The sequence below is a fragment of the Furipterus horrens genome, unplaced genomic scaffold, assembly GCF_987537825.1.
Source record: "Furipterus horrens unplaced genomic scaffold, mFurHor1.1.pri manual_scaffold_3, whole genome shotgun sequence".
Classification (NCBI taxonomy): domain Eukaryota; kingdom Metazoa; phylum Chordata; class Mammalia; order Chiroptera; family Furipteridae; genus Furipterus; species Furipterus horrens.
In genome coordinates this window covers 140,332,752-140,356,010 of record NW_028327173.1, presented here as the reverse complement: position 1 = coordinate 140,356,010, position 23,259 = coordinate 140,332,752, and the positions used below count along the sequence as shown (strand labels likewise).

The following is a 23,259-nucleotide window of genomic DNA, read 5'->3' as shown; positions in this document are numbered from 1 at the left end:
GGCTGTAACCATTTTTATTGTCAAAAGGAACTACATTAGGTGTGGTAGTACACTGAGTGACTTTTCCATACTGAAACTCAGGTAGCTGTTCTACTAATTTATTCAAAGGAACTTAAAACACTATCAAATTGTCAAAGATTTCAATATTATATTATGGGTTCCAAATTCTTCAATACTTTAGTACCACTGGATATTTTGAATAGGATCTTGCCTTTCGTATTTATCTTATAAAGAGTTGAACTGTGGCTAATCTTCTATGGTTGATAGAAACAATGACTTGTGTTTATTAATTTGTGTACAGCTTATGCATACAAGCCTGTGTACAATTTTATCCTGTCACCTCTCTCCTCTGGAAGGTTCCCCAAAGTAAACAAATAGGACGGTAACAAATTCCTGTTAATCTACGACAGAGGAATTTTTAAATCAACTTGATGAGGCTTTGGTACCATAGTGGTCAGCAATTTTAAAATAGTACTCTCCTAGAGCATACTATAGGGAAAAAGTGCAGGGGCATTAAAAAATTGAGGTAGTACAGAAAAATCTGGGGGGAAGGTGGTAAAGCTGAGGTATGTGAGTGCTGTCTGTATACAGGGAATGGTTAGATAAAGGGGGGGGGGGGATTCAGAAATAGTTATTTTGAGTACAACCAACTACCACAGTGAAGTACCACTACACACCCACTGAGATGGCTAAAACTGGTAAGACTGACAACACTAAATTGGGTGAGAATGTGGAACAAAAGAACTTACACTGTTACTGGGGTGTAAATGGGTGTACCCACTTTGAGAAGGGGTCTGGTACTTCCCCCTGTAACTTATCAACTGCACTCCTAGGTATTTACCTCTAAAATGAAAACATATTCCCACAAAAGGACTTGTACAACAATGTTCATAGCAGTTTATTACTAATAGCCAATAGCTGGAAACAACCCAGGTGTACATCCACAGGAGAATGGATAAACTATGATATATTCATACAAAGAATTACTATTCAGCTTTAAAAAGGAATGATCAGTGATATATGCAACAATATGGATAAAACTCAAAAACATTAAGCTATGTGAAAAAAGCCTTAAATAAAAGAGTACACAATACAGAGTCCACTGATATAAGGTTTTAGAACAGGCGAAACTAATCTATGGTACAAAAAACCCAGGATGATGACTGCCTGTGGGGAGATGCAGGTGACTAACTGAAATAGGACATGAGAGAACTTTCCGAGTGAGGGTACTATTCTACATCTTGATAGTTTAGAGATCCATGTGTGTATGAATTTGTCAAAACTTAGCCAATGTTCACTTAAAATGTGTGTATTTCATTGTATAAAAAGTTTGCCTTAAAAGACAAAAATCTGCAAATACTGAATTCTAATTAATAATATGTATTATGGGAAACTTAGGAGCAGTGATCTGATGCCTGCAATCTATCTTTAAATGCACAAATAAGAAGACAGATAGATATGTGATAGGATAAGTACATAACTGTTAATGAGATGCTGGGTGGTAGATATAAGGGTATTTACTATAAAAGTCTTTAAACTTTCTATATATTTGGAAGTTTTCATAATAAAGTGTTGAAAAAATATAGTGAACTGACATCATTATGAAAATGAACAGGCAAGTTCGCACAGACTGGGAGAAAATATACAAAGGACTTATATCTAGAACATATAGAAAAATGCCTTAAAACTCAATAAAAAGACAACTCAATACAAAATGGACAACAGATTTAAATAGGCAATTCACAAATGAAGTTTCACAAATGGCTAACAAACACTTGAAAAAGTGTCCAACATTGCCCAGACTGGTGTGGCTCAGTGGGTTGGGCATCATCCTGCAAATGGAAAGGTCACCTGTTCGGGGCATATACCTGGGTTGTGGGTCAGGCCCCCACTTCTCTCCCTCTCTTTCTCCTTCCCTTCCCCTGTCTCTAATAAATAAATAAATAAAATCTAAAGAAAACAAAAACAAAAAAGTGCCCAACATAATTGGCCATTAGAGAAATACACATTAAAATCACAAAATTGTTGGCAAGGATATAGAACAAATGTTGGTGGCAATATAAAATGGTACAAACAATTTCGGAAAAGTTCTAGCAGTTTTTAATAAATTGAAACATTCATCTACCCTATGACCCAGCAATTCCTCATCTAGGTATTTACCCAAGAGAAATAAAAGCATATGTTCATAAAAAGATTTGAACAAGAATGTTTATAGCAGCTTTATTCATAACAGCCCAATAGGAAACAGCTCAGATACCTGTCAACAGGATAAAGAAACTGTATATTCATACAATAGACTATTGCTCAACAATAAATAGAAACAAAACTACTGATAACATTCAACAACATAGATGAATGTCAAAAACATTATGCTTTATAAATTATACGTTACACGTTATTATGTGCATACTAAAGTGTTCAGAGGTGAAGCATACTGATGTCTGTAACTTTGAAATCCTTCAAAAATAAGACGAATCAATGTAAGGGATAAATATATGCTAAAACAAATAGAGCAAAATGTTAATGGTAGCATCAGGAAGACAAGAATACGGGTGTTCACTATATAATTATTTCAATTTTTCTATATGTTTGAAAATTTTCATAATAAAATGTTGGAAAAAATACAGTGAACTGAAATCTAAAGATATTAAGATCTAAGCATAAAGCTCATCATTTATGGGTCAAATTGTTTCACATAAAATTAGGCAGTAGCATAAATGCTTTTCCAGTACTTTGATTATAGTGTTGAATGTTTGAAATTAGAGTCACCAAATAGGTTTGAAATGTTTAATTTTTTTTTAATTTATAATTTCCTTTTTTTTTAGAGAGAGAAAGGAAGAAACATCAATTTGTTGTTTCACTTGTTTTTTCTTTAGTTTTCTTTTTTCTTTTTTCAGAATACAGTGTCCTATTTTAGAAAAAAATTACACAAATACGAAAAATAAGTCTGAAACTCGGTATTCCAACATCTTAAAAGTGATTATTATTTCTAGAGAGATCATGTGTTTTTATTTTTTAATTTTCCCTGAAGTATATTTTATTATGTTATTAGAGTTGTCCCAATTTTTCCCACTTTGCCCCCCTCTGCCTGGTAAACCCCTTCCCTTCAGCAATTCCCTCCCCTTAGTTCATGTCCATGGGTCATGCATATGAGTCCTTTGGCTTCTCCATTTCCTATATTATTCTTAACATCTCCCTGTCTATTTTGTACCTACCAATTATACTTCTTAATTCCTGCACCATTTCCCCATTTCTCCCCGTTTCCCCTCCCAGCTGATAACTCTCCATATGATCTCCATATCTATGGTTCTGTTTCTGTTCTAGTTGTTTGCTTTGTTTTTGTTTTACATTCAGTTGTTGATAGTTGTAAGTTTGTTGTCATTTTACTGCTCACAGTTTTGCTCTTCTTTTTCTTAAATGCATTCCTTGAACATTACATATAATAAGGGCTTTACCTTGTCTGGGAAACACTTTATCTGCCCTTCCATTCTAAATGACAGCATTGCTGAATAGAGTAATCTTGGTTGTAGGTCCTTGTTTTTCATCACTTTGAAAACTTCTTGCCAGTCTCTTCTTCCCTGCAAAGTTCTTCTTGAGAAATCAGCTGACAGTCTTATGGGAACTCCTTTGTAGGTAACTCTCTTCTTTTCTCCTGCAGCTTTTAAGATTCTTTCTTCATCTTTAACATTTAGCATTTTAATTATGATGTCTTGGTGTGGTCCTCTTTGAGTCCAACTTGTTCGGGGCTTTCTGTGCTTCCTGGACTTGTATGTCTATTTCCTTCACCAAATTAGGGAGGTTTTCTTTATTTTTTCAAATGTTTTCAATTTTTTGTTCTTCTTCTTCTCCTTCTGGCACCAGTGATGTGGATGTTGGCATGTTTGGAGATGTGCCAGAGGTTCCTAAGCCTATCCTCATTTTTAAAAATTTGATTCTTCTTTTTGTCCTAGTTAAATGTTTATCTCTTGTGTTCCAGATCATTGATTTGAATCCCAGCTTCCTTCCTTTCTCTGTTGCTTTCCTGTGGATTATTCATTTCACTTAATGTAAACTTCATTGCTTATTATTTTTTTTGCTGTACTCAAGTAGTTCTCTGAGCATCCTGATAACCAGAGTTTTGAACTCTGCATCTGATAGGTTGGCTGTTTCACTTAGTACTTTTTCTGGGGTTTTGTTCTGTTCTTTGATCTGGGCCATATTTCTTTGTCTCCTCAATTTAGCAGCCTCCCTGCGTTTGTTTCTGTGTACTAGGTAGAGCTGCTTTTATTCCCTGAGTAGCATGGCCTCTGTAGAAAAGGCATCTGTAAACTGTGTGTGGCTGTGTGGCATGTGGCGAGGGCTCAGGAAGGGGACAATGCCACTGCCTGGCCTCTGACAATCTGCTCTTCCAGCTGCTGCCCCAGTGGTGAATCCCCAAGTGGATGGATTTGTGTATGTTCTAAGACCACACTGGCCCTTTAAGGAGTGAAATGCAGCAGTTTCTTCCACCGCTCCAACCCCACTGGTTTTTATAGCCAGAGGTAATAGGGGTCTATATTCCCGGTGCTGGAACCCTGGGCTGTGTGGTGTGGTCTGGGGCTGGGATTGCTCGGTCCCAAGTTATCCCTCCAGTTTGTTCTGCCACTGCTGCAACCTTTCCACCCATCTCTGCTGCTCTGTCCCTCCTACACATCTGGATGAATGTGTCTTCTTTAAATTCTTGGTTGTTGGACTTCCATACAGCTTGATTTTCTGATGGATCCGGCTGTTATTAGTTTTGAGATCTGGTTGTTCTTTCTATGGTTGCGTGAGGAGGCGAAGCGTGGCTACCTATGCCTCCATCTTGACTGGAAGTTCCTCTTTTTTACTGATTTTTAGAGAGAGGGGGAGGATGGGGGACAGAAAGAGAGGGAGAGAAACATCAATCAGTTCTCTCTCATTCAAACTTGGTCTGGGGACTGAACCCACAATCTAGGCATGTGCTCTTACCAGGAATCAAACCAGTGACCTTTCAGTTTATGAGACAACACTCCAACGAACTGAGTCACAGGCCAAGGCCATTGGTTTCTTCTTGGACATTCCCTAACTGGGAATCAAAGTCATAAACCTTGGCTTATTGAGATGATGCTCTAACCAACTGAGCTATCTGGCCAGGGCCTGATATTTTTAACACATTGTTGACCAGCCATGAAAAAACTCATGTTTCCAAGCCCAAATGTTATTGACCGATAATGAGTTAACTTGTGTTTGCACTTATACAATTCTTAAAACTGAGAGCAATATAGGATTTTGTAAAAGTTGGCTTAATCATGTTCGATCATGTTTACAGTATTAAAAAATATTTTTCTACATATTCCGGGTTTTATCACAATTTTAGTATTGAAAAATTTCATATACAGTGCATTGTAATGGTGAAGAATTTTTCAGTGAATTATATGGAGACACTTTTTCTGACTGATTTTGAAGTTTATAGCAGTGATGTGGAAGATAACAGTCTGTCAGAAAATAGTTATAAATCTGATATTAAACCACTAAAACAGTAAAAAAGAAATGTGGGACCAAGATGGAGGCTTACACAGACACGCTGCATCTCCCTCCACAACTAAGAAGGAACACAGCTACCTCAAAACTAGAGACAACCAGAAGTTCCAGAAAACTGAGCTGCATGGAAGTCCAAAAACAAAAATATAAAGAAGAAATACTCATCCAGACAGGTGGGAGGGGTGGAGCTGGGGAGGACAGGATGCAGTGCGGTGGCAGCAGTGGCAGAAGCAGTGGCAGGCTACTGGAAAGCACAGTCACACATTTTAAAGTCAGGAGAGACACCTGGGGAATGCTCCCAGCACCAGACCAGACCACACAGCTCATGGTCCCAGCACCGGGAAAATAAAGCCTCGTTGATTCTGACTGTTCATCCAGTGGAGGTTGGGCCGGAGGCAGAAACTGCCAGTCTCTCAGCAGAGTACACTTGTTTAAAGGGCCCCCACAGTCCTAGAACTTCCACAGATGCACCCACTCTGAAAACGACCGCCAGGGCAATAGCTAGAGGGATACCAGTCCATACAGAAGTGGGAGAAATGCCTGGAAAAGGGGTGAGAGCTGAGCAAGTGGCACTGTTCCCTCTCAGACCCATCCTCCCCAAACAGCGCCACAACATGATGAAACAGATTGCCCATACTGACAAATACTTAAGGCTCCGCCCCTTACAATGTAACAGGTGCAATAGTTCTACCTAAGACATAGAGGCAAACAAACACAAGAGCCTGTCAAGATGAGGAGACAGAGAGGTATGGCCCAAAAGAGGAAACGGATCAAGGTTCCAGTGGGAGAACTAAGCAATGAGGAGACAGCCAACTTAACAGATGCAGAGTTCAAAACACTGGTGATAAAAAAGTGCTCACAGGCTTTACAGATATGTTTAAGTACAGCAAATGCGAAAGAGAAGAAGTGAACACTATACTAAATGAAACAAAGGAAAATCCAACAAAACCAATGGTGAAGGGAAGGAAACTGGGGTTCAAATCAATGATTAGAAACATAAGGAAGAAAAAAACAGTGAACTAGTACAGAATGAGGAAACAAAAATTGAAAAAAATAAGGAGAGGCTTAGGAACCTCTGGGACAACTTTAAACGTGCCAACATCCCAATCGTGAGGGTGCTAGAAGAAGAAGAGGAAGAGCAAAACATTGAAGGCTTAAATAAAAAAAATAATGAAGAAAAACTTTCCAAATTTGGTGAAGGAAATGGACATACAAGTCCAGGAAGCACAGAGAGTCCCAAACAAGCTAGACCCAAGGAGGACACACCAAGACACATCATAATTAAAATGCCAAAGGTGAAAGATAAAGAGAGAATCTTAAAAGCAGCAAGAAAAAAGCAGAGAGTGACCTACAAAGAGGTGCCTGTAAGACTATTAGCTGATTCCTCAAAAGAAACTTTGCAGGCAAGAAGAAACTGGCAAGAAGTATTCAAGGTGATGAAAAGCAAGGACTTACAATCAAGATTACTCTATCCAGGAAAGCTATCATTTAAAATGAAGGGCAGATAAAGTGCTTCCCAAACAAGGTAAAGCTAAAGATGTTCATAATCACCAAAGCCATTATTATATGAAATGTCCAAGGGACTTTCTTAAGAAAAAAAGGTCAAAATTATGAACATAAAAATGACAACAAACTCACAACTATCAACAAATGAATCTAAAAAATACAAAAACAAAATCCAACTAAGCAAACCAGAATAGGAGCAGAATCATAGGCATGGGGATCATTCAGTTATCAGCTGGGAGGGGGAAAGGGGAGAAATGGGGAAATGGTGCAGGAATTAAGATGCATAATCGGTTGGTACTACTGTAACAACATAATCAATCAAATATACTTAAAAAAAAAAAGAAGCACAATCGGTTGGTACAAAATAGAGAGGGGAAAGTTAAGAATAATATAGGAAAGGGTGAAGCCAAAGAACTTATATGCATGACCCATGGACATGAACTAAGGGGGGTGGTATGCTGGAGGGAAGGGGGGTTCTGGGCGGAGGGGAGCAAAGGGGAAAAAATTGAGACTGCTGTAACAGCATAATCAATAAAATATACTTAAATTAAAAAGAAATGTGACAGAATCTGATAGTGAAAGTGATTTTGAAGATGAGTGGACAGAAAATGACATTACGCCAACCTTAGATTATACAATATTTCTGCTGTAACTGTTGAACTTAGTGATCCACAGAGTATCAGTGAAGTGATGGATTTACTCTTTGATGTTTTCTTTTTAATTACTTCTCAAACCAATTTATACCACCACCAAATAGAAAAACTTTATAAAACAACTGCTAAAACTTTACCATGGACAGAAGTTACCACTAGCAATATGAAGAAGTTTCTTGGTTTATTGATATTGATGGGACAAACAAAAAAATTACATTGGAGAGATTACTGGTCAATAGGCTCTTTGCTTGAAGCTCCCATATTTCCTAAAACTATGACCAGAATGAGGTTTGAACAAATCATTACTTTTTTTCATCTTAGTGATAATTCACAAGCTACATCTAATGAAGACAGACTTTACAAAATTAGGCCTCTTTTGGGTTACTTTATTGCAAAATTTCAGTCTTTGTATAGAACTAAACAAGAGTTATTCCTAGATGAAGTAATGATAACCATACATATCAGCTTCAGAACATATAATTTGGCGAAGATAACAAAATATGGAATTTTAGTGAGAATGCTTTGTGAAAGCAAGACTGGCTACATTTGCAATTTTGAAATCTATTCGAGTGAAGGCAAAATGCTACAAGAAATTATATTCTCTATCTTAGAGCTGTATCTTTATTCTTGGCATCATGTTTACCAGGATAATTACCATAACAGTGTGTCTACTGCTGAAATATTATTGGAAAAGAAAACAATGGTTGTCTACCGTTGCATGTAGGTGAATGCTAGTTTATCATATCAAAAAAAGTCATTACAAGTTATATAGAAGATATGTACAAAGTTTCATTTCAATACATTACGTATAAAGTATATTAAAGTTTATTTAGATTGTTTCATTTTCATATTCAATTACAAAAAAATAGCTGGTGATATAGGATAGCCTTTGTATAAAATTGTCAGTCAACAATGTGTTAAGTAGTAAGATATAGGCCTGGCTAGACTAAAAGGACCTTTATAATGACATTATTCCATTATACATTAGGCCAAATATTATACATTTTATACTTAGTTTAAATAACTCTAAGTAAAACACATTTTTTGTGACTGTCTGCATTTTTTTTTTTTTAAGGCAATCCTTTAGCAGAATGGGTCTACTTTGGGTAATATTTTTAAAGTACAATTTACTATACTACACTACCCAATTATGTATTTTTAATCACAGCTAACAACTCAAGATAACCAGCACTTTGTTTTATTTAACTCACCTATTAAATAAACAAAGACAAGTTAGATTTAGTGAAAAGACTGACACAATTGAGGGAAAATCAGTGGAAAATTATTTTTAACATAAAGATTCTCTATCAGATAATATATTATAATACTATATCATGAATAATCAGTCAATTTTAGAACAAATCATGTATTTGCTTTGAGAACTGTATTATACAAAAACCATACAAATAATCTCGAACCACACAATCTCATTGCTGAAATGATTCTGAAAGAGAATCTAGTAATGCATGCGAAATATGTATCTGTGATGCAAGGAAACTATAAGTGAGCAGTAAGCAAAATCCCTGATTTTTGAATACATGAATTTTACCAAATGTCATTCTGTTCATTCTTGAGAGCATCTTGTAGATATGATGTAGGTTTTAGAAACATGTTCAGTAACATTCTTTTTTCAAAATAAAAATTGTAATTAAAGTTTAATACCTGCATGCTGTTAAAAAGCTGGAAATGTAAAATAACACAAACTACATTTCATGAGCACACACACTGTAGACTTAATTCATCTTATCTGTCTATACCTTTTCACAGAATTCTCTCTCAAACTCTCTTTCACATACATCATACGACAAAAGTTTTATGCAAGTACCTTAAGCATTCATATGCATGTGCACACATGCACACACAGTGTAGTGGGAGTGCTGAGCAAAGAACAATGGATTTGATTTGGAAACAGATTCAAATCTTATGAACCTCTCCTAAACCTCTATAGTTTGAAGACACCACTCAGAGAGCTTTATCTACTATGGATATCTAGCCACACTTAACCTTTAAAATTTTAACCAGTTAATATTCATAGTTTGTGCTTACAGTATTTGGTTTATTAGAAATAGTAACAAAAGTGAAATCTACTTCCAACCAGTTGCTTCTAAAGTAGGAAGCTATTATCTCAAAATATTTATGGTGGATATTCTTATTGAATTGTTGCAACCACTAGCCAGCAACTAAATACAAGTAGAAACTAACTACATTATAATTTTCCTTTCTTTTAAAGAATATTTTATTGATTATGCTGTTACAGTTGTCCCAATTTATTTTCCCTTTGCTCCTCTCTGCCCAATACCCTCTTTCCTCCAGCAATCCCACCCCCCGTAGTTCATGTCCATGGGTCATGCATATAAGTTCTTCGGATTCACCTTTTCCTATATTATTCTTAACTTCCCCATCTATTTTGTACCAACCAATTACACTTCTTAATGTGTTAATCCCTGCACCATTTCCCCATTTCTTCCCCTTCTCCCTCCCAGCTGATAACTCTCCAAATGATCCCCATACCTATGATTCTGTTCCTGTTCTGGTTTAGTTGAATTTTGTTTTTATTTTTTAGATTCAGTTGTTGATAGTTGTAATTTTCTTGGTCATGGTAAATTTATAAAGAACTTTTAGCTACAAAGGTTAATCATGTTTTATGCTCAGCTGCAAACTCTTCATACTGTTTATTCTATAGATCTAACAATCAATCTATAATAATTCATCCTATTGAGAACAATGTGTTTGAGAGGTAAAAGATCTGAATTTCTTTAAAATATCTAACTTCAGATATGGAATTATATATATAAAGAGAGGAAAGAGATCATGTGTGCTAAAGCAGAGATTCTTTTTTTCTTTTTTTTTTAAAGATTTTATTTATCCTTAGAGGGGAAGGGAAGGAGAAAGAGAGGGAGAGAAACATCAATGTGTGGTTATCTCTCACATGCCCCCAACTGGGACCTGGCCTGCAACTCAGGCATGTGCCCTGACCGGGAATCGAACCCGCGACCTTTTGGTTCACAGGCTGGCGTTCAATCCACTGAGCCACACCAGCCAGGGCAAAGCAGAGATTCTTAAGAAACATATCAGACTTGCATGAAAGACTAACCCAGTTCCCTATCTCCTCAGATACTCATGCTTCAAAGGGCCACTGGTAGGGGAATACTACCTCACATTCCCTTGAATGTGGTATCATTCAGGTTAGGCAAACATATGAAAGGCTATGAACCATTACTTTAGAACAGTGCTTTCTGAACTATTTCTGGTAAAGGACTATTTTTCTTTAAATTTCCAGTTCCTTGAGGGTTAAAAATTTTGTAAAAAAAAAAAAAGTGATTTACTAGAAAATGAAATATATAAAACATAAATTTCAATTTTTATTACTAAGTTCAACAGACATAAAATTGCTCTACAAACTGCTATACAAGTGCCTTAAGAACTCTCAATTTCAGGGAGCGGGGAGGGAGAGAAGGGGGATAAGTAAGGGAAGGGTCTAGTCAAGGAATGAGTATAAATGACTCATGGACATGGAAAACAGGGAGGGATATGATTGTGAAAGAAGGGATGGCCTGGGTGGGGGAAGCAATGGGGGAAAAATGGGACAACTGTAATTGAAAAACCAAAAAATAAAAGAAATTAAAAAAAAAAAGAACTCTCAATTTCTGAACTTATCGCCTTACAGATAGATAATAAACAGCTCACGGACCAGCATAATCTGCATAGTACACTCTGAATAGCTCTGTGTTAGAGAATGTTGTAAACATTTTACTGAAAGAGAATGAACAGTTCACTATTTAAGTTTAGAACTATAGCTGGAGCCTGAGACAGTACACTGATTCATTCTTAAGTAGAAGTTGTATGTACATTTTCCTTATTTACCATATTCAGCAAACCCTACTTCTCCCTCAGATACTGCGATAGTAGATTAAAATATGAAAATGGTCACAAATTTTAAATTTTACTTTACTATGTAGACAATTATAGCAAGAATTAAATGAATCATTTTGGTGAGGACCAACTACCATGGATAACAAGGACTTAAAATTTCTAAATCTCAAAAGTATATAGGACCGCCTATGAAAATGGATTTTTATAAAATGGCATCAGTGATGAATATAGTATAATGTATTTGGGGGCTAATAACTGAAAGATAATACTGTTCATAAAAAACAACATTTTCTGATGGATTTATAATATTGTAGAATAAGAAAGACAAAGAGTTCTCTCCAAATCAAACATTAGGAAAATCTCATGCTTTACTGAGGCTAAAGGAATCATGCATTTAGTCAATATATATTTGAGTGCCCACTGTGTGCCAGGGAAGAGGAATGCAAAGGAGAACAAGACACTGTTCCTACCCTCAAGGAACTTGAGGTTTTGTTATCCAACAAAGCATATAATAAAACGCAATATAAAACAAGGACTATATGTACAATTCAGTATAAGCACAGAAAGAACCTTGAGAACACAACATACTAGCACCTTGACCTATAGTTGTGAGTCTTCACCAGAGGAGAGAAGGTAGGGTAGCTGATGGATAGCCACTTTGATTTGACAGCTATGTCAGCCATTTTAGCTGCTGACCCAAATGCAAAGAAAGCTAGGTACTCAGAGCCCTCAGTTTCCACTGTTATTATTATTTTTTTTATAATATTGTTACTCTCAAATAAGCCTGCCCATCTCTTTCATTAGTCTAATGTCATTATAGTCCAGGTATGACAGAACTCAAGAATCACCAACCAAAAAAAGAGGTAGAGCACTGACAGCTATTTCATTTCTAATGCATGCATTTAACTCTTTTATTATGAAATACTTGCTAGATGGGCTTTTAGTCAACACTATAAGCAGTATATAGAAAATAAAACTGATATTAAGCAACATATTGTCAAAACTTAGGACATAATTCCAAAAAAGAGAAACACAATTCAACACAAAATGTCCTGGTTAATTTTTACCTCATAGAAAATGTATCTTTATAAGTTATTACTTCCTCCTTCCCTTGCAACAACACTTCATTTTAAAATAGATCTACTGAGCCCTGGCTGGTGTGGCTCAGTGGGTTGGACATCCTCCTGCAAAGCCAAAGGTCGCCAGTTTGATTCCTGGTCAGGACATATGCCTGGGTCGCAAGCCAGATCCCTGGTTGGGGGCGTGCAAGAGGCAACAGGTCAATGTTTCTCTGACACATGATGTTTCTCTCCCTCTCCTCCTCCCTCCTTTCTCCTCTCTCTAAAAATAAATAAATAAAATATTTGAAAAAAATAAAATAGATCTACTGAGACTTGGGTCCAAACAAGAATATTCATTAACTTTAGGATGGGTGGACTAATGTAACTAACTAAATAAATGCTTAGGTAATTCAGCACTACTACACTGCCCTAGGTATTTGCACATCATCTGTGTTAAAACCAGTAAAATTCACAGTTAGGTCAGATTTCCTTTTAGGAACACAGAACCTTAAGTTACTTCGGAAACATGTCATATTATTAACTTCCCCCAGCCACTATTTCCTTTCACGCCCCAAATGCCAGACAAAATAATTACAAAAATGTACACAGGACATATAAAATGCACTTCTTTTATGCTTCCTCTACTGTACTATATAATTGAAACTTAATAAATGTTTCAACAGAGCCAACCACTGTTAGTATAGTAGAGAAAGTGTAATGACAAGAGCAATGATATTAGAATCACACACACCTGGGTTCAAATCACTGTTCTTCAATGTATTACTGGTATGATCTTGGGCAGCATACTTAACCTTATCAGCTTCAGTTTTCTTCTGGATAAGAAATCCCATATTAGTTCAAAAGAAAGTAAGTTTTTAGAATAAAAAACTATCAAAACTAATTATTTTTTTCAGGATAGAAAAGAATTAACTTTCATCTAATAAGAATGCTTTATATTTCCTTTTTTAAAAAAAAGATTTTATTTATTTATATTTTAGAGAGAGGGGAAGGGACCTGGCCTACATACAACCCAGGCATGGGCCCTAACTGGGAATCAAACCAGCGACATTTCTGTTTGCAGGCTGGCACTCCACCCACTGAGCCACACGAGCCAGGGCTAATTATTAAAATTTTATTTGGAAATTATCACACAGATAAACTGGAAAAAAAAATCAACAAAACATAATTTTACGTGCACTTTATGATGTAAATTAGCCAGCTGTAAAAAGAAGCATTACTTCTTTTTTTAAAAAAAAGCTAGATGTGAATACTCTCAAAATAGAATAAAGATTAATGTCAGTTGGATTTAATTTCTCAGAGCTTCTCAAACTGAAAATACACATGTATATACAAGAATCTTTAATTATTAGTGTCTTCTTTTTTTAAACAAGCAACATGAAAAACGGATAGCCTTACCACAAAGTAAAAGCTGACTCAGCTGCTAAAATGGAGAAAACTCACATTCTACTTTGCTGAAAATTAAAGCTATCTACCAAATGGTTCCAACTGTGAACAGATGAATGCTATCAAGTGAGTATTTGGCATGAATTTCTCAAGGCTATTAGAAATGTAATAAGGCTTAGCAATGTAGTAATAAAAATGCAAAGGAGAAGTTACCACTAATTAATTTAGCAAGAAACCTGGAGGCTGATACTAAGGTCTGAGCTAAAGTAACAGAAATTAAAAAAGCAAATAAACAAACCCAAAGTTAGAATTAAGACCTAAGCATATGTGTCATTTCCTTGTAACTTAACACAACTTTTGTTTTCCAATTTGTTGCACTTTTCAGCTACCAAAAACTCAATTTTAGAAGGAAAAAAAGCTTCAGCCCTTATATTTTTTCAGTTAAGACACCCAAAGTTAACTTCAAAATTTCAGATTTTGCATAGTCTCTCAGATTGATTTATAAACAATATTAACATGATTCTGAAATTTTGTTAACTCTAAATTCCACCAATGATTTAATGGTAGCTTAAAATTCTTCAAAAGTAAAATGAACCTGAATATCAGAAATGTTTACAATATGAAAAATGAACACCTTAGAACTGGGCGAATATGGTAGTACTCCCTATTAATCAACTATTGAGCTCCTGCAGTTAAAGTAAGGTTCTGTGTGTGTGTGTGTATTGTATTGGGTTGGCCAAAAAGTTTGTTTTGTGCTCGTATCTTTATATTTAATTGCTGGGATTGTACAAATACAACAAAGCTCTAATCATAGGGTTTTAATGGAAATATCTTGTTTTCCCATTTACTTGTAACACTTCATTAAAATACATTGTTTTACACATTCACAAAATATAATTTCTTAATTCTTACAATATAGCTCTCCAGACTTTCATACCTACTGTTAAGAAACACATCACCAAGAACTTAAAACACATATGATTTGCATTATCCTTTTTTTGTCAAGATTTCCCATTTTAAAATTTTTTTACTTATTGATTTTAGAGAGAGAAAAGGAAAGGGGGAGAGAAAGAGAGACATTAATTTGTTGTTCCCCTTATTTATGCATTCATTGGTTACTTCTTGTATGTGCTCTGACTGGAGATTGAACCCACAACCTTGGCATATCTAGATGATGCTCTAACCAAGTGACCTACCTGGCCAGGGCTAGACAATTTGCATTATTTTGAGTCAACAAACCCACCAGATACAGCTGTGCAGATTATGTCAGGCCAAAAATGGAGGGAGCTTCAGGCTGTGGGCTGAAATCCAGTATGGCCTTCTCCAGTGAAGCTTGGAAGCTTTTTAGAATCTGCACAAAGGTCTGTTAGTCCACAAGTATTTATTAGGCAGAGGGGACAAAAAGAGTTCACTATCCAAAAGTTTATGGCATAATACCACCCTCATAGGTCATTACAAATTGCCCTAAAAATCAGCATTGGAAATATTTCCATTATTCCAGCAGCCTTATAATGGGAAAGCATGATGTTCATGAGGTTCACAGGTCCCCAAGAGTGTCTTCCTTTTCCTCTTCCTCCTTTTCTATTCCAGTACAGGTAGTATCAAAACAAAGCTCATGAGAACCTGGAATTAAGAAACATGGCACCGAGAGGAAAAGAAGGAAGTGCCTGGTAGGAAGAATTAGTGAGGACATAGAAGAAATCACTAAGGATAAAAGACAAGTAGTTGAAGCAATCACTTTACCAATAATGGATATTTAATCGTATTTTCTAGAGCAGTCTATGACAGTCCTTACAAAAAATAGTAGTTTCTACTCAAGCACCTTAATTGCAGTTCAACCTTTTAAAAGTTTTTTATTACAGATCATTTTCAAATATACATAAAACCACAGAGAACAGTAAAATGTCTCTTCGTGTACTTTTAATTCCAATTCAATATATTATAAATGATTGTCAATCTTGTTTTGTCTATCTCCCTTAACTTTTGGGGGGTGGGGTGGGGTGGGGAAAATATAATTCATTTCATCTGTAAATACTTCTGTGGTAGGCAGTTAAACAGACATGATAAAGATGATGGACCAGGTACAGAAGAAGACCAGGACAGAAAGCCTCAGGTGCCTAGCAACCTGCAAAACTGAGGAAACAAGGACTTCACCTCCAGGGTAACCTTTCCTCCCCTAACACATTGCTGATGCTGTGGTTTAGAACCCCTGACCTTTTATATCACTGTTCATGCAGTTTGGACCCTCCCTTGACCTTTCCTCTCCTGGCGCATGTCGATAGTCATGTGATAGACCTCCCTTAGAGAAGGAACAAGGGGCTGAAGAGTGGCCTCATGCAACTCACATGAGAAACCTTACATGCACGACTACTCCTAAGTATTAAGCCTCCAGACAGTGAGGTTCTGACCCACATCAACTACATTTAGGCCTCAGCAGTGTTTCAGCTCTAGGCCCAGAAAATCAGACAAGCCACACCACAGATAACCTCAGGACCAGCTGCACTGATTAAGGACCCTCTGCCCTGGAAGCAACCAATCAGTGGAGACCATGACCCTGAAAGGACATGCCTGGAAAGCTGATGAATATTCTACTGAATCCTCCCCCCTACTCCAGGACCTCCCCTAAAATCCCACCCTTAAAAATCCTTAGGATAGAGGACCCAGCACAGGACTGCATCCTCTACACCCTTGCCTCTCCCTTCCCCCTCTTCTTCCCCCCAGCCCAGGTGCCTTACCATTACCTTCTTCTCTCCGAGGCTCTAAGGACCCTTCTTTTGCCTCTGTAACTTGTTGCCTGAGCCCATTTCTTCTACAGCTCTTTTCACCTACCTCTGTGACTTTCTGAAAAAAACTTTCTCTTATAGTTTGACTCTTGCTTCTGAATTCTTTCTTAGCCAGAACTCAAGTATGAAGGTTGCTGAACTATGGTCTGGTCTGACTCCACCGGTCTAGCACCTGGTGCCATTTTCGCCACAGCCAACACTTCAATATGAAACACCATAGATAAAGGCTTTAGGCTTTACATTACCACAAAATCATACATATTGTAAAAAAATTCACAGTAATTCCTTAATATCGTTCAATACCATGTACATGGTCACATTTCCCTGATTATCTCCAAGTGTCTTTTTACAGTTGTTTTGTTCATGAGGATCAAAGGTTCACACATTGCATTTGGTTGATACTCTTTATCTGTAACAGCTTTTCCTCCCTTATCACAATTCTTCCTCTACTCCATGACTTTTATTTGTTGAAGGATCTAGTTATTCAATAAAATTTCCCATATTCTGGGTCTGGCTGATTATTTATTATGGTACAAAACAGTATATTATAATCATTGGCTACGGAGTATGAAGAAAAGGGGAAAACAGCTGTGATTTATAACCAAAATATTTCAGACAAGTGATTCTGAAAACCCTTAAAAACACATCTATCAGATGATGCTATCAGATGGAGCTAGAAAGATACCAAATCCATGTATTTTTAAAAAACTATCCATCTTACTACATTGTATAATGTTCTGGTTCACTATTAGAGTGCCAATGTAAAAAGGATGGTATTCAATAACCATATGATATTAAAAGTATATTTAAAAGAAGGGTAATGATTCCTGCGATTGGCAATACAATGTAATTCACTTATTTTGGTTTGAGGCAAAAACCAGAAGTTTAAAAAAAAGTGCTTTGGTACTCTGAAACATGTTAGTGTAAAAAAAAATAGCTTTTGAAGTTTCTTAGTCAAACATTATTCTTATTAAACTCTCGCATGAGAAACTGATGAGACCTATCCATAATAGATCAGCCGAGTAAGCTAAATGTCCATGTGTAATGTAATGATTCTAAGCACAGATTAACATTTTATAAGACCTACTGACATTTAAGGAAAAGCTTGTTGTTCACCCTTTAAAGCCCAGCTCAGGTGAGAAAGTTTTTAGCATGCATGTAGCATTAATCACTTTTCCCTATGGTCTTCAACTCTGGCTTTATTTGAGAACAAGATGAAGAGCTTTTAAAAACTACTTACGCAGTTAAATCAGAATCATTGGGAATGGGGCAGAAGTTTGTTTGTTTTTTTAAAGATCACTAGATCATTCCAATATACAGCCAGATGAAGTATCACTGCTTAGTAGGCACATTGAATTTGCCTTTCTCACAGCATGTTTTTAATTTTTGTTTATATTTATCTTTTTTTTACTGTGGATCTTCAACTCAGTACATATTTGAGTACAAATTATGTGACATCACCATTATCCTAGGTGCTCGAAGATACAGAAGCAAATTTGTGGTCCTGTCCTCAAGAGAACCTTACAGCCTGAGAAAGATAATATGTAGACAAGACAAAATTAAGTGAAATAGGTGCTGCTATAGTAATAGTCTGTATAAGGGATATAGGAAAATAACTAATCTATTCTATCTGGGTATGAGGTTGAATCAGAAAAGATCTCAGAAAAGGTGACTCTTTGAAGGAGGGACTTACCTTAATTATTTTTGCATCTCTACCACCTAACATTGCTCCATAAAAACTTTGTAATAGTGAGTCTCAAAGTTGGTATACATAGAGCTCCTTGACTCACCTGGCTTTTACTTTTACTCCACTTCAGAAATCCACTCTCTAGGCTGCACAGCATATCATGTTAACACTGGAGCTGCCCATCCTCTGAAACAATTACCTCCAACTTTCAACTGTCTGAACTCAGTCCTGAATCCTGTATCTCTCACAACCACTTTGCCTCATCAATTCCTCCAGTCTGTTAGCATCTCCATGTTACCTCAGTTCATCATTTTCTGTTGCTGTATTTTCCTACTGTATTATTCTAAACTGTACTGTATTCCTCTATTTCTGTATTTTATTATATATTTCTACTGTTGCATTTATCATACAGCATTATAATTTCTATGAAGATGTGTTTCCTTTCTCTATTAGATCAACATTTTCCTCAGGACAGGTATTGGATTCTTTTTATCTGTGCTACATTCTTAGGATTCAGAACAGGGCCTGACCCATAAGTGCTCAGTAGATGTTTGGTGAAGGAATGGATAGTGTTGTGTCATTTTCAACACTGGATGAGCTCTCAAAAGGCAGAAACTATTATCTTACCTGCATATTCCTACCAGAGTGCCTCACACATACTGGAGCCTTTACTGAATTGTAAAAGGTTGAAATGTGTAAGGCATATAAAAATATGTTCCCTGCTCTTTTTTGGCATTGTTATTTTAACACTCATTTACGACAACCAAATGGTTATGAGGCAAATATAATAATAAATGTTCTTCCTAGCAGAAGCAAAATGATATAAAAGGAAAGCACTGGATAAAAGCCAGAAGGCCTGCACTCCAGTCTTGGTTTTGTCAGTCTGTGATCTATATAATAACCATCTCTGTAAGGCTTAGTTTCCTCATTCATTAAAATGAGGTCTGACGAGAATTTGATTTTTGATTATCTGAGGTTCCCTAATATGTTATGCCCCTTAAAATTTTTCTACTAAGCCTTGGTTTGTGTGGCTTAGTGGATTAAGTGCCAGTCTGCAAACCAGAGGATTGCCAGTTCAATTCACAGTCACGGCACCTGTCTGCGTTGCAGGCCAGGTCCCCAGTTGGGGGCCCACGAGAGGCAACCACACATTGATATTTCTCTCCCTCCCTTCCCTCTCTAAAAATAAACAAATAAAATCTTTTTAAAAATTTATTTACTACAAAGTGATACACTCTTAACATAAAAATTTGTACATGTCCTTCTGAATTGTTTAGACAAAGGAAAATCCCCACTCTCCATTCTATTTTCAGAACTCTCCAGAGGTAACCACTGAACAGTTCCTTCTTCATCTTTAAGACGTTCTTCATACATAAGCAAATACAGCGCTAAGAGTCTTGATTTTTTTTACAAACTGGACAGACCCATAAATTCTAATGAAAACCTGACACAATGAAAGGAGAACAAGTATTGGGTTGGACAAAAAGTCCATTATTTTTTTCCATATGATGGTTCTAATAGTGCTCAGTTTTATTAACTTCATTTGAACCAATTTAGTTAGACTATATTGTGACAGCTGTCATATCAGTGTGCCTTTGAAAAAAAACCTATCAAAATCGGTGAATTTTTGTACAGCCATTTTAATATTGAAAATGAAATAAAATACACACCATTTCTAGCATTTTATGCTTTATTATTTCGAGAAAGGTAAAAACGCAACTGAAATGCAAAAAAGATTTGTGCAGTGCATATGGAAGGTGCTGTAACTGATCAAACATATCAAAAGTGGTTTGCAAAGTTTCTTGGTACTATTGACATTTTGGCTAAATAATTATTTGCTGTGGGGCTGTCTTATGCACAGGAAGATGTTTAGCAGCAACCCTGGCCTCTATCCACTGGAAGCCAATAGTGGAAGATAGCTGACACATTCAAAATACCCGAATCAATCAAGTTATTGGTGAAAATGAAAAATGTGTCTTTTATTTTACAGAAAAAACCATAATGGACTTTAAAGCCAACCCAATATTTATACTTTGATAGCAGAAAGATAATTACCTACTTTTTTTTTAAGTATATTTTATTGATTATATTCTTACAATAGTTCCAATTTTTTCCCCTTTGCTCCCCTCTACACAGCACGTCCCTCCCCCAGCAATCCCCCCTCAAGTCCATGCCCATAGGTCGTATATACAAGTTCTCCTGCTTCACCCTTTCATATATTCTTTTTTTAAAAATAAATAAATAAATAAATAATTATTTTAACAATAAAAGATAATTACCTACTTTCAAAAGACCAACAGTAGAAAAAATTAAAACACAGAAATAAACATTTAAAACTTCCTATGTGCCCTGGCTGGTGTGACTCAGTGGATTGAGCACTGGCCTATGAACTGAAAGGTTGGTGGTTCGATTCCCAGTCAGGGCACATGCTTGGGTTGTGGGCCAGGTCCCCAGTTGGGCAAGAGATTGATATTTCTCTCCCTCTCTTTCTCTCTCCTTTCCCCTTTAAAAATAAATAAATAAAGCTTAAAGAAACCAAAAAACAATTTCCTTTGTCACCCTGCCTTGGTTGTCCAATGTAATGTGAGTAAAGGGTATATAATAAAAAAAGAAGCTGAAAGTGGTAAGTTTCTCTACAGGAAGAAACTTGGGAGGCATGGGAATTGTAGGGAAAGGATTGAGAATCATACTAATACGGTAACCAGAGAAAAATGTGTAGAAAGGGCCAAAAAAAAAAAAAAAAATTCACAGAATTCTGCATATTAAAATAGCCAACACAATTCTGAAACATACGATGAGCCTAAAGACAAAGTCAGCTGTAGAAAAGGAAGTAGTAGTTTTTCTATACTAACTCCAGCCTAGAGACAAATGTAGGTATCATATGTCCTTGATTTTCTTGACAATAGCATCCTTAGAAAATCTACGCCTAAGGGCATTACGAAACCAAAGGTGAAATAATAATATTTTTAACCAGTTCCCTCTAATGGTGGGGAAAAATATATGACAAGATGATAAATCATAAGAATTAAAAAAAAAAAAAGAAAAAATATATATATAAAGAAAGAGGAAAAGTAGGTCATCATCAAAGCAGAAAATCAGTTTTCTGAGAATATGGGGGCAACTGTGATCCAATGACTGGACAGTTAATTTCCCTTTCATCTGGTACTAGAGAGTATTTAAAAATTAAGCACTGTGTTAGATACAAAGCCAAGCTTTAACTTCTGTACCCATCTAAACAACACAGATTTCACCTAGACATGTCCCCAATTTTACCCTTATAGTATAAGATGATATAATTCTGAACTATAAAGAATGCTTACAGGTAAGAGAGCAGCCTGGACAAGGATCCAGTTCTGTAAAACTAACACATTACGGAAACAAGCCCATTTTTAAAAACAAAATACAAATATAATTCCATAACATATAAGCCACAAATATAACAACACTAAACTATAAAATTACATAGTGACAATTACAGCAATAAAAAATTAACAATGTTATAGTCTTTTCCTGGTATTTTTAAAACCTAAATACAGTACAATAAATAACTAAAGCTATAATTTAGGGTTAATTTGGGGAAAAGGCATTATATTTTATTTCATAAATTACTTGATAAATTATTTTTAATTTCATAATGTAATTTTAACACTGTGTAAAGTTAGTCAACTTGAAAATAGTTAAGTCTAGGAACCAACCTGTAGTATCTCCATTAAATAAATGATTAGTTGAGGATAAGTGAATCCTGGGACTATAAAATTTACCAGATCTACCCTGTCTCCATACATTTAAAAATACAAACAGAAAAAAGGAACTAAAATCATTCTGGTTTCCTGCACCCTTTAGGTTAGGAGGAACAATATTTCCTAATAATAGAAAGTGGCAAGTCAGCCTCGCTTTCACAAGTCAGTGGTTGAAGCCATGGTTTTCAAATTTGGTACAATATCATGTTCAGAGTCCAAGATTCTTATAAGAAATTTTCATTATCAGACATATCTACATTAGTTAGAATACAGAACTAAATATATAAAGAATATAAAACTAAATATATATAGCAGTATAGCAGTTCTCAAACTTTAGTCCTAAAAATGTTATGATCCCTCCATTCATCTCTTTTTTCCCACTAAATCCAATGAAAACTTCCAAGCTAGCCAACACAAAGTGGTTCAGGAAGCTAAAAGTCTGCAATGATCAATCCAAGTCAGAAGCGGCTTGTGTGCTACTTTCTAACTACAAAGGCTCAATACTCAATACATTCCAATTAAAGTTCAAAGTGAAAGAAATTACACAGGAATCAGGCCCTGAAAGCCTCATTAGAATTTCTCTATTTGACAGAATAGCACACTAGATGCAATCTAACCAACCTGACCCCGAGTGAACTTAGCTACCTGAACCACTCTCTGTAAAATATAAAAATTTTAAGGCCCTGGCCAGATAGCTCAGTTGGCTAGAACATCATCTCAATATGCGAAGGTTGTGGGTTCAATCCCCTGTCAGGGCACATACAAGAAGCAACCAGTGAATGTATAAGTAAGTAGAACAACAAATCAATGTTTCTCTCTAAAATCAATAAATAAAAATAAAAAACAAAAAATAATTTTCTGATACAACATCTGAAGTCTTTGTAGGAAAGTCAATAACTAATATATGAGCAATAACTACTCCTTGTAAGTGGCCTTAAAAGCAGGCTGTAAAAGTTAAAGCCCCAAAAGCTAGCTCTTCCCCTAAATTTTACAATTTAGGATTCTCTGTGCTGAAAAACTATTAAACTCTTT

The 23,259-nt window shown here is 35.9% G+C and overlaps 1 protein-coding gene across 1 annotated transcript in view; it reads right to left on the bottom strand.

The window, feature by feature from the left end:
- SLC12A6 (solute carrier family 12 member 6) overlaps window positions 1–23,259 on the bottom strand; it is an 85,785-nt gene that overhangs the window by 60,670 nt on the left and 1,856 nt on the right. The window lies entirely within an intron of this gene.